At 38.7% G+C, this 17474-nt stretch overlaps 1 protein-coding gene across 12 annotated transcripts in view; it reads left to right on the top strand.

Annotated features, from left to right (window-relative positions):
* Window positions 1-8354: 8354 nt before the first annotated feature.
* Window positions 8355-17474, top strand: part of HNRNPC (heterogeneous nuclear ribonucleoprotein C) — a 55634-nt gene continuing 46514 nt past the window's right edge. For 2 of the 12 annotated variants that reach the window (XM_034994306.1, XM_034994315.1), the window contains exons 1-2: window positions 8360-8491; window positions 13482-13507. The gene's annotated coding sequence lies outside the window, so the exon portion shown is untranslated. Of the gene's footprint in view, window positions 8492-9125; window positions 9172-12210; window positions 14218-17474 lie in introns of those variants that run through there. The other 10 variants (XM_034994313.1, XM_034994317.1, XM_034994312.1 and 7 more) reach the window with 7 other exon arrangements.

The following is a 17474-nucleotide window of genomic DNA, read 5'->3' on the forward strand; positions in this document are numbered from 1 at the left end:
ACTGCAATAGAGAGCTATTATAGAATTCTAGTGTGGGAGTCACACACAAAAAAGTGAATACTTTCAGATGATTACCATGACAGTAATTTGCAGAATCAGCATGGGGGACAGCCTCAGTGTGGGAGAAACAGAAGGCAGTAAAAGAGGAAGGGTCTTGAAAGTGATGTGTAATATCTTTATCATGTTATTTTTCACACAGAATAAAGTTGCCTGTAGAAGATAGATTGCAAACATTGGGAAGGTTTCCAAATGACTGCAAAGAATTATAAAGTACTGTTGGGTACATCAGAGAGCTCTGTGAAGTTTAAATTAAGTGCTTTGTCTGGATTCATCAGAAACCACCTCCTCACTCTCCAATAGGAAGAACATCCTTGGCCAATGGAGGATGCAGAGGAAAAGAGGCAATGACAATTGACTAGTATAGTCCCATTTGACTTGTTGAATGGAATAAGGTAGATAATTAAGTACAATGAGGGCATGTAGGATGACAGATACTAGTACAACATTCAGCTAATAACTTAGGGAAAAAGTACATTATGTATTTCACAGCTATTGCTGCTTTTCCTTTCTTCTTCTTGGCAGGTGGCTTGGAATTGGGAGGAGGGAAGGTTGCAGGGGATACATTACCCTGGTAATGTATTTATTAAGGTAACTATTACCCTGGTAATAACTCCAAACCACATAAAGCCTTCTTCAAAGATAATTACTTCTTGAATTAAAAAACAAAAGTTCAGTTTTGCTCTGTTTTTTCTTTATCGCAAGGTAAGGAGTTACTGCTTCTCTGTTCCTTACCTCTTCCCCCACTCCACCTCCATTATTGGAGTCTGGCTCATGGCTTTCTATTATACACAACCACCAATAGAAGCAAGCATTCAACTTTAGAACTGTACGGTGTTTAGAGTAAGCAAAAGAGATCAAGGGCACTTCCTACTTTCCAACTCGCCTACCTAGGTTTACAAAGCCTTAAAAGAATCATAAATATTTGTCATCAACATGGTGCTTAGCATTCTGTCTTGTATTATGCTATTTTTTCACTTATTTTCCCATCCTTAGTAAATTCTAAGTTATTTGACAGAGGGATTGATTGTTAATTCTTCCTCTATCTTCTACTTCTACACCACCTAGCTAAGAAACAAACTCCTTGAAAATATAAATGGTCTCTTAAGTACTTCTCTCGCATCAAATACAGTGCTGGTTAATAAATAGGTCATGACAAAGATCACGCAGTAAAACAGATTTCTGGTAAAACGAAAGTAAGTAGGTTTCATTAATATTTTATAGATATTTTTATTCTACAAGAACAATGAGTAATAAAACATGTTAGTGTTGTTAAAAAACAAAATTCAACTGAGTAAATTTGAAGATCTAATTGACTTCATTCAATGATTCATGAATTGGGCAGCATCCTGTCTACAAATAGAAAGGAACTCCAAAGAGTTACAGGAAGGACAGGTTTTCAAAGGCAGAGAAAGGGTGAGATAAGGAAGACATACATGGGGGGGAAAAAGGATTATTTCAGGCTAGGTCACCTTCCTATGGAGGACAAAAGGGTCTATCAGGTGGATTACCTCACCAGTGCTGATCAGGCAATTTCAGACTGACTGGTTAAGATTATACTCCTGAGGGAGAACGAAACTGCAATTAGGTTAAGTATTAAGTTTCAGTTTGGTAGTGTGGGCTCAGCACAGGTGATTCCATTTGGGGCCTGCTGTCTTTTTTTTAATTTTATCTATTTGTCAGAGAGAAAGAGGGCACAAGCAGGGGGAGGGACAGTGGGAGAAGCAGACTCCTGCTGAGCAAGGAGCCCAATGCAGGACTTGATCCCAGGACCCTGGGATCATGACCTGAACCGACAGGAGAGGCTTAACCAACTGAGCCACCCAGGGATCCCACATTGTCTCTTTTTAAACAGTGATTATTTCTGTTTACTTCAGTAGTTACATGAATTACAGGTCAACCAAGCCTCTGGTCCCTCTGAGTAAGTGCTATATAAAATATAATAAAGAAAGGACAGTTTACCTGTGTGTCCTGAGAAAATAATAATTTCTCCTGATAAATAAAAGTTACTGATTAATACAAATTTCAAACACTCTGTGTAAGGCCCTGGGATATGTAGTAAGTAAGGGGAATACAGAGAGTAATAAGAATTAAATCCTTCGGGGCGCCTGGGTTGGCTCAATCAGTTAATCATCTGCCCTCCGCAGGTGATGATCCCAGGGTCCTGGGATCAAGCCCCGCATCAGGCTCCGTGCTTGGCGGGAGTCTTCTTCTCCCTCTCCCTCTGCTCCTCCCCCCTGCTCATGCTTGTGCACTCCCAAGTATGCTCCTGCTCTCTCTCTCTCTTTCTCTCTGTCATGTCCTCTCTCAAATAAATAAATAAAATCTTTAAAAAAAAGAATTAAAGTCTGCCATCCAAAAACTTACCATCCAAAACCAAACAAAGCCCAAAGTTAGTAAAAGGAAGGAAATAGTAAAGATCGAGGTAGAAATAAATGAAATAGATTGAAACCAGTAGCTGGTTCTTTGAAAAGATAAGTGGCTCAGTTGGTTAAGCGACTGCCTTCGGCTCAGGTCATGATCCTGGAGTCCCTGGATCGAGTCCCCCATCGGGCTCCCTGCTCAGCGGGGAGTCTGCTTCTCCCTCTGACCCACCCCCCTCTCATGTACTCGCTCTCTCTCATTCTCTCTCTCTCAAATAAATAAATAAAATCTTTAAAAAAAAAAAAAAAAGAAAGAGGAGAAGCAACAACTGACACCACAGAACTACAAAGGATTACAAGCAACTACTACAAAAACTTACATGCGAAAAATTGCGCAACCTAGAAGAAATAGATAAATTTCTTGAAACCTACAATTTTGCAAAACTGAATCAGGAAAAAATAGAAAATCTGAACAGACTGATTACTGGTAATGAAATTGAATCAGTAATCAAAAACCTCCCCCAAACCCAAAGTCGAGGACCACATGGCTTCATAGGTGAACTCTACCAAACATTTAAAGGAGAGTTAATACCTATTCTTCTCAAACTATTCCCAAAAAACAGAAGAGGAAGAAAAACGTCCAGATTCATTCTACGAGGCCAGCATTACCCTGAGACCAAAACCAGAGAAAGACATCACAAGAGAAAAAAACTACAGGCCAATATCCCTGATGAACATGGATGCAAAAATTATCCACAAAATATTGGCAACCAAATTCAACATTACATTTAAAAAAATCATTCACCACAATCAAGTGGGATTTATTCCAGGGACACAAGGATGGTTCAATATCCACAAATCAGGGAGTGCCTGGGTGGCATAGTAGGTTAAGTGTTGGACTTTCGGTTTCAGCTCAAGTCATGATCTCAGTGTCCTGAGATCTAGCCCCACGTGGGGCTCCATGCTCAATGAGAAGTCTGCTTAAGTTTCTCTCTCCCTCTTCTTCTGCACCTCCCCTCCCCCACCCAGCCATGGGCATCCCCTCACTCCCTCTCTAAAATAAATATTTTTTAAAAATCACAAATCAATCAACATATCACAATAACAAAATGAAGGTTAAAAACAATATGATCCAAAAAAAACCCCAAAAAACAATATGATCATCTTAACAGATGCACAAAAAGCATTTGACAAAATTCAACAGCCATTCATGATAAAAACTCTCAACAAAGTGGATTTAGAGGGAATATACCTAAAAATAATAAAAGCCATATTTGACAAAACCACAGTTAACATCATACTCAATGCTGAAAAACTGAAAATTTTTCCTCTAAAAATAGGAACAAGACAAGAATGTCAATTCTTGCCACTTTTGTTCAACATTGTCCTGGAAGTCCTAGCTGCAATAATCAGACAAGAAATAAAAGGCATCCAAATTTGTAAGGCAGAAATAAAACTGTCACTATTTGCAGATGACATGATATTACATAGAGAAAACCCTAAAGTCTTCACCAAAAAAACTGTTAGAATAAATAAATTCAGTAAAACTTCAGGACACTAAATTAATATACAGAAATCTGTTGCATTTCTATGCACTAATAATGAGCTATCAGAAAGGGAAATTAAGAAAACAATCCCATTTACAATTACATCAAAAAGAATATTGTGGGGCGCCTAGGTGGCTCAGTTGGTTAAGCAACTGCCTTCGGCTCAGGTCATGATCCTGGAGTCCTGGGGTCGAGTCCCGCATCGGGCTCCCTGCTCAGCGAGGAGCCTGCTTCTCCCTCTGACCCTCCCCCCTCTCATGTACTCTCTCTCATTCTCTCTCTCTCAAATAAATAAATAAATCTTTAAAAAAAAAAAAGAATGTGATTAACATAACGTAATAAAATTTTAAAAAAAGAATAAAATATCTAGGAATAAACTTATCCAAGGAGGTGAAAGACCTATACTCTGAAAACTGTAAGACACTGATGAAAGAAATTGAAGACATAAATGGAAACATATGCCATGATCGTGGATTGGAAGAATTACTATTATTAAAATGACCATACTAGCTAAAGCAATCTACAGATTTAATGCAATCCCTATCAAAATACTAATAGTATTTTTCACAGAACTAGAACAAATAATCCACAAAAGACCCTAAGGAGCCAAAGCAATCTGGAGAAAGAAGAACAAAACTAGACATATCACTATCCCAGATTTCAAGATATACTACAAAGCTATAGCAATTGAAAAAATATGGTTACAGGGACGCCTGGGTGGCTCAGTCGGTTAAGCGTCTGCCTTCGGCTCAGGTCATGATCCCAGGGTCCTGGGATCGAGTCCCGCATCGGGCTCCCTGCTCCGTGGGGAGCCTGCTTCTCCCTCTGCCTCTGTCTCTCTCTCTGTCTCTCATGAATAAATAAATAAAATCTTTAAAAAATATATATATATATATATGGTTACAGATGCATAGATAAATGGAACAGAATAGAAAACCCAGCAATAATCCCATAGTGACATGGTCAATTAGTCTATGACAAAGGAGGCAAGAATATACAATGGGGAAAAAACAGTCTCTTCAATAAATGGTATTAGGAAAACTGGACAGCTATATGCAAAAGAATGAAACTGGACCACTGACTTACACTTTACTTACACAAAAATAAACTAAAATGGATTAATGACATAAATGTGAGACCTGGAACCGTAAAACTCCCAAAAGAAAATACAGGCAGTAATCTCTTTGACATCAGCTTGGGCAAGGTATTTATGGATAATGTCTCCTCAGACAAGAGAAACAAAAGCAAAAATAAACTATTGGAACTACACCAAAATAAAAAACTTTTGCACAGCAAAGGAAACCATCAACAAAAGGAAAAGGCAACCTACTGAATGGGAAGAGATATTTGCAAAACATATATCCAATAAGGAGTTAATATTCAACATATATAAAGAACTTATACAGCAGCATGCTTTGCTGGCTCAGGCAGTAGAGCATGTGACTCTTGATCTCAGGGTCATGAGTTCAAGCCCCTTGCTGGTCACGGAGCCTACTTAATTAAAAAACAAAAAACACTTAACACAGCTCAACACTAAAAAAACAAATAATCCGATTAAAAATGGGGAGAGGACCTAAACAGACCTTTTTCCAAAGACATACAGATGGCCAACATCACTGATCATCAGGGAAATGCAAACCAAAACCACAATGAGATATCACCTCACACCTGTCAGAATGACTAAAATCAAAAACACAAGAAATAAGAAATGTTGGTGGGAACATGAAGAAAAAGGAACCCTCCTGGCCTGATGGGGGAAAATGTAAATTTGGGGAGGGCGGAAAATGTAAATTTTTGGTGCAATCACTGTGGAAAAGAGTATGGGTGTACCTTAAAAAATTAAAAATAGAAATACTATATCATCCAGTGATTCCACCACTGGCTATTTACCCAGAAAAAACAAAAACACTAATTGGAAAAGATATATGCACCCCTATAATTATTGCAACATTATTTATAATGGCCAAGATATGGAAGCAACCTAAGTGTTCATCAATAGATAAATGGATAAAGATGATATATATTTTATATACACACAATGGAATATTTCTAAACCATTAAAAAGAATGAGATCTTGCCATTTACAACAACATGGATGGGCCTAGAGGGTATTATGTTAAGTGAAATACATCAGAGAAGGCAAATGCTATATGATTTCACTTATATGTGGAATCTAAAAAACAAAACAAAACAAACAGAAAAAGACTCATAAATACAGAGAACTGGTGGTTGCCAGAGGGGGAGAGAGTGGGTGGGATAGGTGAAATGGGGAGAAAGGGATTAAGAGGTACAGACTTCGATTTATAAAAGAAATAAGCCACAGATTCTAAAAGTATAGCATAGTGACTACAGCCTATAACATTATAATGACATTGTATGGTAACTACACTTACTGTGGGTGGTGAGCATTGCATAATGTATAGAACTGTGGAATCACAAGGTTGTGCACCTGAAACTAATATAACATAGTCAACTATACTTCAATAATAAACATTTTTTTTTATAAAACCTTACCATCCAGGAGGAGAGATGAGTGTAAAATTAACCATAGAGCTGTGAGTTTCCAATGCAATGTGGCGACTGAGCTGGCATTAAGCACCTGGAGGATGATTACTTGTTCAGAGTTGACAATTTGGAAAATACAGAAAAGCACAAGCAAAAAAAAAAAAACCCTAAAAAAACAAAAAGCACCTAATTCTCCCACAAAAAAAACCACTATTAGTATTTCGGTTTTTTTTTTTTTTTTACATGCTTTTGTTTTTGCTTTTCAGGTTAGCTTAAAAACAATACATGCATATGGCAAAAAAAAAAAATCTAGCAGTATAAAAAGGCATACCACTTAAAAAGGTAAAAGGTCCGCTCCCCAGAGGTACGTTAAAATAAATTTCTAGGTCCAAGATGGAGTCCCTCCTGCCAGGGGTCACGTCCCGGAAACCAAACTTTGGTGTTCATTTAAATTCTTCTTGACCGGAAACACTGTATCTTGTCAGCCAATCCCCAAAAGCCAAGTCAACGCTGGGCTCCCAAACTTACTTCCTTGCTCCTTGACCTTTATAAATAAGGTCAGATATGCAACTCCAGGCCTGTTTTGATTTGCCGCGTCTAGCGTCTAGTGCTCTGTAAAAGTCGCTGTTGCCCAAACGCCCTCTAGTAGAAGGCTCCATTGCTTGTGAGGCACTGTATTCTCCTAATCCGTGGATGGTTTTCCCTTGGGAAGAAAGGACATCAAGCTAGTTACAAAATTGTTTGTTTTGTCATTTGACAGGTAACAGACAGCTTCGTTGTGAATCTATCTGCAATTCAGAATTAATGCAAAACTAATGCATAAAACTGCATTCACATATACATTTACCCCTTAAAATGGATACAGATGTAATCACGTTATCAGGTGTTCTGCATCTTCCTTTCCTTAACGGCACAAGGCAATCTCCCTCCTTCTTAGAAGAGCTAGACCTATTTCTTACTGCGTTCAGAGCTGCTGCAATATAACCAGAGGGACTGGGCAGGTGGTGACCCCACCCAGTAGACAGTAGGTCATTTCGGGAGGCGGGGGGAGACAGAGGGGTAAGCCAATTTGGTTGGCATGTAGGGTATCAGCAGGATGATTGGAGGCCAGAGGGTGGGCATGGTATTCCAGGCCAGCACTTTAGACTTCCTTTACTTCTTGTAGTGGAAAGGAATAAGTAAGTCAGTTGGTTTGGGTGAGATACGGTTTGTATGAAGGGCTTGACGGGCTGACAAGTGGATCCAGGAGGGAGCTGACATTTGAGTCTAGAACTGAGAAGGGATCTAGGGTCGGGAAAACTGTAGGGTTGGTTAGTTTTCTGCAGCCTGGTCTTCACTGCTCCCTCCCCTAAGAAAAGTCCTCTCTTTAGCTACATTCGGTGGAGGATTCACTAAACGCATCACCTTTTTCCTAGGCCGGGTGCTACAGCAGATCCTTCGAGCCGGTACCTAACAAAATCCCTCAGTCCTTTCCCCGTCCCCGGGCCGCGGGAATTCTGAGATCTGGGCGGGCCTTCTGCTAGGCGCTCTATGGAGCAGGGATAGGAGAATACAGCCGCCAATCAGACCTCCCAGATACCCGGATGCGAAGCGATGCGCGATACAAAGGCGCGTTACCACCCAGCGCTTCGTCAAGTACAGTGGCCAATAAGCACTTCTCTGGTGATAAATGACAGGAAAAATAGCCATTTACAAACTAGTTTCTCTCACGCATGTGGAAATTCTCCTGCATAGTCTAACCCACTACTGATTGTGATTGGGCAGAATTGTGAAGAGCGGTAGAACTGTCTAATTAGAAGCGGGAGCGAGAAAAGTCGCAGCCAATAGCACGATTCTCGGGAGCGGGGCGGGGGCTAGGCCTTCGCCTCGGCGGCCGAGGAGACTCGGGGGCCATTTTGTGAAGAGACGAGGACTGAGTGGTGTGGCCGCGTTGTCGACCTCCAGCAGCAGTTGGCTTCTCCACGTAGAACTCGGGAGTAGGAGATTCAGAATCGAATCTCTTCTCCCTTCCCCCTCCTGGTAAGTGGAGGGGGCAGAAGCAGGGCAGGCGCTGGGTTCCTCGGCGAGCGCGAGGGGGTGTGGGAGAGAAGACGAGGGGACCTTACCCTCGGTAGAGTAACCAGGCCTCCATTTATTCTCTTTACGTTGGGGCATTAGGTTTTATGCAGAGAGAGTTTTATAGGCCTCAGCCCTTGCGCAGATTTAACCTAGTGTCCTCTAGGCCACGATCGGCAGGGAAAACGTCCTTTTCCGCTCTATTTCTGTGTTAACGGCTGCTTTCCTTTCATTTTCTACGACCATGAGGACTCCAGGAGAGAGATGAAAGGGAAGATCGAGATGCTCATTAATACAGTTGGAAGTTCACGTAGTGCTGATGCCTCCTGTTAAATTTAAAAATTGGGCGGGGGATGGGTAAGGGTTACCAAGTAGATACTGTACCGCGAGCCTCTCAATTCTGGAGCGTACCGCAGGGCGTAAGCGTTGTAAATATTTTAACAATAGATTTAATGTTTTACTGATCATTTTTTATTTTACACCTCTCTGAGCAACGGCGGACCTCGAAGTAGTTATTTTCAATTCTATTTTTTTAATATTGTAATCTCACTTACATATTAACAGTAATAATTAAAGCTGGCTTACTTTTTATCTGCAGGTTACAAATCACTTGAAATATATAAGTTAGTGGAACTTTGCTTGAGGTAGGTACTACTATCTTTCTCAGACAAACTGAGAGGCACAAGAGTGTCGGTTGCCAGGGTCATAATAAATCAGTAGCGGAACTAAGGAATTTGACTCTACTAGGTTAGTCAAGTGGTTTTTACCTAGCTATTGGAATAGTAGGTTTTGATAGTACTGTGTTTGAATTTTTTACGAGAACCTAATTACAGCAGTCACTAGCGGTAACTGGAAATTCCCAAACTGCCCTTGGGAAAAATAATTACGAGAATTGGCAGTTGTTATTAATTTAACATTCTAATACAAACTTAAAATTTGACTTTCAGGGTATTCTGGCATTGATTTTCCAAAATATCTATCTGAGAAGTATGTAGTTAACCATACTTTTTATTAAGAAAGTAGTATTGTGCCCACTATTTGCTAAGTCCTGAAATTGAGGAAAATTTTCGCTACGTTTATAAAAATTACATAGGTGTTTCTAAGTAGTATCACATTCACTTATCCAAGAAATCGCCTTTTTTTTTGGATACTTGGGGAAGGGGAAGATTTCTTTTTTCATAGTGTGTTCTCTCACAAAAACTGTTAGGCAAAGTTTAAACCAATACTGAAGGATAAAATCATCCCTTAGGAAACAGATACAAGGTAAAAGTACTTTTATCCGGAATGGTGAATGCATTTGTCAACTCCCTCACCATGTAGATAATGTAATAGGGATTAAAAGCATTGCTCTTTAGGAAAAACGTAAACATGTATATTACTACATGCGCTTAAAACTAAAGTTTGTGTCACTGCAGAACTGTTAGAAATGAGATAAGGGCAGTGATTAGTTGATTTAACTCGTAAACGTAATAAAAATATCGTTGGCAAATAGAAATGTAAGGAATTAATATTTAATAACAGTAGATAAAAATTGAAAATAATTGGGCACTTTTCTTGCCTTGACCTCTTAGAAATACTGGGTTTCCTGGGATCAGCATGTACGAAGGAAACCGTTCCTTTGAGTTACTATCCATCTGGAAAGATCGGGCCCCAGAAATAATGTCTGAAACAATTTTAGAAGGGGTTTTCAGATAGGCTTTAATAGCATTTTCATGTGGCTAAAGAGGAAGAACTTAAGAAGGAGGATGCCTAAGTTGCAGGTCTTCCGACCTTTTTGTGTTTCCCATGCTCGTTGCACTGGAATGCTTGGTGTTGGTTGCTATTCCTTCTGTGGAGAATTTAAACATTCCTTATATTTGTGATTAGGGCTTTAGTGGGTTTCACATAGCACGCATCTTCGTTTTGGTTGGAATTGCTGTAAGAACAAGCAAGGAATAAATCCAAAATCGTTAATTCTAATAAAAATTATATTAGGTAGTCATTATCTAAGATGTTAACTGGGGAGTGACAGTTGAAAGAATCTTGGCCTGAGAGAAGAGAACTGTATCCCCATCTCCCTTACCCCCCCCCGTTATTGTATTAGGCAAATCAAAAGTTATGGATTTCAGTTTTATACTTAGAAGAGGGCTTAGACATTTTACCTATTTTAATTTCTGATTTCTACTCAAGTCATTTGTCAGAAGGCTGAAGTGTATAAAGTTTTATTAAAAGCAGTTTTTATATATTAATATCTAAACAGTCTTGAAATAGCTTTGTAATTGTCTTTGGAGATCATTATTTGCTCATTTAATATGTATATTCATTCTGATTGGGGTCAGGGAAGATGATGGTTATTACATATTAGATTTATTAGAGAATTGACGGGTGAGAACCAGCACTATTTGATGTAGCATAAATGCAAGTGTTCTCTTAGATATTAGAAAGTTGGGGCTTATAAAGGGGAAAAAGGATTACCATAGGGTTTTTAAATTCTCTTGGTGCATTTACTATGGTAAGTCATGATCTTGGATTTACTTTATACCACTCTTTGAGAGTTCCCCATTGAACTCTCATAGTGGTTCTTAAATGTGAACCAACATTAGAATCAGTAAGGGGAATAGTTAAAATAGATTGCTGGGCTCCACCACCAGTTTCTAATTAAGTCTGGTGTGGGCCTTGGTAATTTGCATTTCTAATAAGTGCCGCTTGGTGCTGGTTGGCAACCCACACTTAGAGAATAGTGCTTTAGAAGAAGGGATCCAAACCTCCCAGAGGTATTACAAAGTGTAACTTAGGTACACTGTTAATTGCAAAGTATTATAATTGGGCACTAAAACTGGTCTTTTTTTTTAATGAGTTGGTAGCTCATCAATTTAACGTAACTTTTTGGAAGACCTCTTGATGACTTTCAGAAATGTAAATGTTTCTTTTCATCTTCTTGGTGAGCGTTTGTCTTGCAACACGTGCAAAGGCTTTATTTGTAGATGAGCCACAAAGTTAATTAACGTACCCTGAAGATTTTGAGTACCGGGTTCAAGCTGTGACTTAAGAAAATTGAAAGTTTCACCATAACCGGACATCACAAACATTGCCGTAGAGATAATATTCAAATGTGTACGTTTTCTACAACTTTTTTTTTTTATGGTTTGTATAATTTGTTTTGAAGATTTTATTTTTAAGTAATCCCTACACCCAACATGGGGCTCGAACCCACAACCCTGAGATTGAGTTCCACACTCTTGGAAAAATTTACAGTTAAAATTTTAGAGGTTTAGTACCTGTTCTGTTGCTGTAGTCATCCACACATAATTGACTCAAGGAACACTTTTTAATTTTAATTTTATTATTTTTTTAAGTTTCTTTTTCTTGAGGGGGAGGGGCAGAGGGAGTGGGAGAGGATTCTTAAGCAGGCTCCAGGGCCAATGCAGGGCTCAAGCTCACAACCCTGAGATCATGACCTGAGCTGAATGAAATCGAGTCAGACACCTAACCAACTAAGCCACCCAGGCTGCCCTGACCTTTTTTTTTTCTCCCCTGCTTTTTGAAGTAAGCTCTACACCGAACGTGGGGCTTGAACTCATGGCTCTGAGATCAAGAGCCACATGCTCTACCAGCTGAGCCAGCCAGGTCCCCCTAGTTTACTGACATTTGTAAAGGAGAATAAGACCATTTGGCTGAATATTAAAATATGAGGGTGGTGATTTCCTTATTTTCTCAAAAAACCTACAGCCTAATTGAAAATCTTGTAGCTGATGAAACAGCCAATTTGTCATGCATGTTATTTTTTAGTGTGGTGGTCTGAGTCAGATTCTTAAAATTCATATCTTGAAATTAGCTCTGTATACTAGCTTATAAACAGACCACAGAAACAAATCCATTAAGGACCATAATTTTCACTTTATGACATTATTCAGTAACTAGTGAACTTTTCTCCTTCATTTGTGGTTTTTCATTCTGTCACTGGAATGATGAGCTCCTTATTTATTAATTTTTATGATGTGCTCCTTAAGTAAACATCTTTTCCCCCTATAGAACCTATCAGGTCTTGTAGTCTCATCACTTTACAGGTTTTGAGAATAGATGTCATCTCTAGTGTGTATCTTCATGGTAGACCATTCCCCTTCATAATCTTGATATTTGATACTTGCTCACTTCATCATCTCTGTTGGCCTGGTTTTTCTATAATTTCTTTGTCCAAACTGCTGATTATCAAATGAATGTTTGAATGTAGATTTTTGTTTTTAAGACCCTTGTGGGAATATAGGCATATATTTAGTAAATTTTTGTCACCTACTGATAACTGAATTGTGAAGACAGTCACTGGTAGAGGTGATGGTTCTATAGAGGCTCTTCCCTTCCCAGTGTAATGTTATGCTTTACCAAAATGTGTTACATGCAATGGACAGATGTTTCTGTCTTGGGGGTTTAGGGCACAACATTTCTGAGGAACTCTGACTCAATCTGTCCCTTCTCCTTTCACAGGGCAGCAAGGCGAACCCCATCCCTACTCACTGGAGCTCAGCTTTGATTTTTAACCTCCCTTCCCCACCCTTCCAGAACACACACATTCCCATTCCAAAATTGATTTTATAAAGAGATTTTAAACATAATGATGCAACTTGGTGTGCACTACGGCAAATTTACAGGTGTTTTTTTTTCAATTGTTTCCAAAAACGGGACTTGGATTTAAGATGTAATTTTTAAAATTTCTATTCTATTTTTTCTGCAGCAGTTGGGTTAGAGGAGGAGGAGCCTTTTAGCCTCTCATAAACTGACCTCTCTACTTCCTCGTGTATTTTTAAGATTGATTGATGATGTGGAAAGGGCTTTGCTTGTCTGCTACTGAGAACTTTACCCTTGCGGTTTTTGTGGAAACTGCTTTTGGAAAAAGAAAAGAAATGAACTTTACTGACTTGACATTTTTGCACCTCCCGTTTTTCTAATCTGGGCTATTTTTATTTTTGTTTTTTTACAGTGAGATTTTTTTGATCTTCAGCTACAGTAAGTTATTCCAATTTTTTTTTTACATTTTTCCTGACTTTCCGCTGATTTCCTTTTTATTGTTGTTACTAGTTACTATTATTATTTATTATTATTATACTTAATGATGGTGATGATGATGATGATAATGACACTGATGATTTTTAATCGGATTAAAATCGAGTTTTTCTGAATGTTCATAAGAATTTCTCCGGCCTCCTGATTGACTTTGGAGTTTTGCATCTTGGGAGAGAAGGTGAAGGCATTAGCATTTTTAAGTGGATTGATCACATAAACCTTTTCTCTCCCAACCCCACCCTTGCCCTCATCCCCTTCCCCAGGCTCGAAAGAATTTTACTGGCTGTTAAGTCTGTGACCTTATTTTTCCTGATCTTTAACTTAACTGTTTAAGAGCATCTCTGGACGTCTGTATTTTTTATTTTTTATTTTTGTTTTTTTTATTTTTAATCTTTCATTTGTTAAAATTTTTAAACTGTGCTGCAATAAAATGTGTGTGGTACTACTTAACACCTATGATGGTGATGGCATTTTCCCAGAAAGCCATTTTCCTCCTGTTTCCCTTGAAATCCCATCCTGCTTTTCCTGTACACTACTACCCCTCACAAACCACAAGCTGCAGCAACATGGATGCCCAGCCTGGAACAGCAGCAGCCAGGATGACCTGGAGCCAGGGGGCCTTCGGAACAGATGCACACCCTTCCTGGGTGATGGTAAGAGGTGTGAGGTCCACTTGGTTTCATTGCAAAGACTAGGAAATACACCCATTTAAGCCTAGTTGATACAGTGTAGGTGATAGCTTCTGGTAATGTTTGGGTTAAGATTTTTGTGTATCGAGATGTTTCCCAAAGGATGCCAGCTCAGTTTTTTATAAGCTAATGGAATTATGAGGTTGTAACTAACTTGGGCTGACTGAGAATTTTTGATAATTGGAAAGAGCAGCTGAAGTTTACATATACTTCAGAACGAAAATGGTTTGTTTTAAATAGCAACAAGACAAGGACATATTAGATGGGTTTATTCTTAGATTATTGCAAATTAGTAAAAATTTTCTGTCATTCAGAGTAATCTTCCTTGGGTTTGTAACAGTAGTTTTTGATTGTACTCCAGTTAGACAATTCTTACTGAAATTTAACATGAATCAAATCACAAGAAACATGCTGTAATATTAAATGCTATCTCACTGGGAGGGTTTTTTTTGTTTGTTTTAAAGGATAGGTAGATTTTTAATCTCAGAAAGCAGTGAAATCTCTTCAACCTGTATCCAAATCAGGAAAGGTGTAGAGTTGCTCTCTTTTTCAGTGGTGACTTGTGACCCAGCAAATGTTGGGGAATCTAATGTGTTCCCAATAGTGATAAGAAGGAATGAGTACCTAAAGAATTAAGAATTTTAGCAACCTGTAGTATTTAAAAGATGTATTCATTTTAGAAGGTAGGGGCAGAGGGAGAGAGAGTCCTAAGCAGACTCCACACTGAGTGCAGGTCTTGATCCCACAACCTGAGTCAAAACCAAGAGTTTGATGCCCAACCAGCTGTTCCACTCAGGCACCCCACAGCCTATAGTATTTTACTGACTACAGTGGAATATTTTGATAACTCACTCTAGAGTTGCTGTAGATTTTGAGCTGAAAGAAAAAAATGATTTTTTTAAAGGCATATTCAGTGCTGTGTGTTACTAGGATAAATCACATACTACTTCTTTATTTGTACCAAATGAATAAAATAACACTGAAGGCATCCTCAAAGGAAAACCGAATGGGAGAAAGTTATATAAAATGTCCTGAGGTTATCTGGAAGAGGAATGGAAAATTTTCTTTTATAGGTCCAAGTATTATTGATGTCCTCTGTTACATGAAAGCTATTTTTACCTGTTAACTCATCTGTCATAGTGTGGCTGCTGTTCACTATCGGTCCGTCCTTGTTAATTTTACAAATTCTTGTGGGTCATGTTCTGGTTTGGGGAGACACAAAAAGGTATGGTAGTTTTTCAGGGACTTGGAACCTTGTGAGGGAGACAGATGAATGAGACAATGTCATCATGTGATCAGAGGTAAACATAGAACCTATAGAAGCATGTAAAAATGAGTACCTGATTGACTCTTAAAAGGGCAGGAAATGCTTCTAAGAGAAAGGGAACTGAATTGAACCTTAGAATTAAGGCCAGATTATAAAAATTTTAATGCCATGCTAAGGAGTTTGTATTTTATTCAAAAACTATTGATGAGCTATTGAAAGGTTCTAAACCAGGGATTGAGATCAGATTTTCATTTTGGAAATGTCATTCTGATGGTGTGGAAATGGCTTGGAGGAGGTAGGTGATAAGGAAGATAGTAAAATACACAGAAAAATAATGAGCTGGCCTGGTCAAAAGCAATGGTATTGGGACTAGAGAGGAACTGATAAATTTAGGAGGATTTGATGGTTACTGTGATAATGAGGAGCAAGGGATTCAGTGTGACTCCCAGGATAGATGAAGGGAGCAGATTAGGGTAAGAATAGGAGAAAGCAATTTAAACAATTGGTTTTTTGAGGCGCACATGGAACATTCAAGTAGAGATGCTTATGCATTAGACGTTTGAGTGCTTATTCTGAAAATCACCAGTAGGGTGGGGCATAGGGATGAAGAAAACATACTGTCCCCTGTCCTCTCTTGGACAGATCATTGAGGGGCGAAATTGAGTGACAAAGAGCACTATATCTAGAAGGAAAGAACAGAGTAAGATTATAGAAAGGGAACCAAATTTAGAATATGGAGGTGGTAGGGTGCTTCCAGTGAAGTGACCTTGAATTGATGGTGAAATTAAGATCTAGAAGTGGGTTGTCCTACCTGAAAGCACAGGTAATGGAGGGAAATCTTGACTTCAGAGCAAAAAATACTACTGGAGAATAGTCACCAAGAATGCATAGAATAAGAGACAAAGTTGGAAAGATAAGCAATTAGCAAGCATGGTATACAGGTCCTTGTAGGATCCTTATTTAATATCTAGGTTGTCTTGGGAACAAAGGGAATCTTTTGAAGGACCTTGGAGGATGCTGAAATCCTATTAACTTTGGAATTTCCTTCTGGCTATTGTCTGGGGAATGTTAGTAATGAGGACAGAGTTCAAGGAGGACAGTATATTAGACCTATCAGACTAAGTCACTATCTTCTAATCTTCTAGAAAAAAGTAGTAATCCTAGGCCTGGGGATACTTGCCCAGTTGTTTCAAATGAGTTTTTTGTGTGTGTATTAATGAGCAGATGTAATTAGTTTGAAGAGGACAGGTTGATCAGACTCTAGGAAACTACTGATCACTTCTCTGTTTGAAAGGAAAAATGAAGTAGACTCTCAATTTTTTCCTTTTGGAAGTAATAGTCTGGACACCTTATTGTGAATATGTCTGTCATTGTTAATGTTCCTACAGCTTTTTTAATCATCATAAACTTTGTGTATTATCATTAGAATTTTGGAGATGAGAATATGGAAACACAATTTTAAAAATTTGCTCACAGTTAGACCTACCTAATAAATGGTGACACATGGATTCAACCCAGGCCATTAAGCCTACAGATTTCAACTCTTAATCATACTAGATTGTTCTTTATTTGACATAATGAAGTATTTTCGAAAAATCTTCAGTTGGGCTACAGTTACCCCTCCCCCCCCAAAAAAGAAACTGCTTCAGACTTCTATTTTTAAAGAGTTTCCAACTAAATATCATCATTAATATATTTAGCTTAATTCTTTTTTTTAAGATTTTGCTTGTTTATTTGACAAAGACACAGAGAGGGAACACAAGCAGGGGGAGTGAGAGGGAGAAGTAGGCCTCCCGACCAGGGAGCCTGATGCAGGCGTCGATCCCGGGACCCCTGGATCATGACCCTAGCGGAAGGCAGATGCTTAATGACTGAGCCACCCAGGCGCCCCTTGTTGTTTCTTCTTATCACTTTATTTTTTTTTAAGATTTTATTTATTTATTTGAGAGAGAGA

This window comes from Mirounga leonina, unplaced genomic scaffold (genome assembly GCF_011800145.1).
Source record: "Mirounga leonina isolate KUSES-001 unplaced genomic scaffold, KU_Mleo_1.0 Mir_91, whole genome shotgun sequence".
NCBI classification, from domain to species: Eukaryota; Metazoa; Chordata; class Mammalia; order Carnivora; family Phocidae; genus Mirounga; species Mirounga leonina.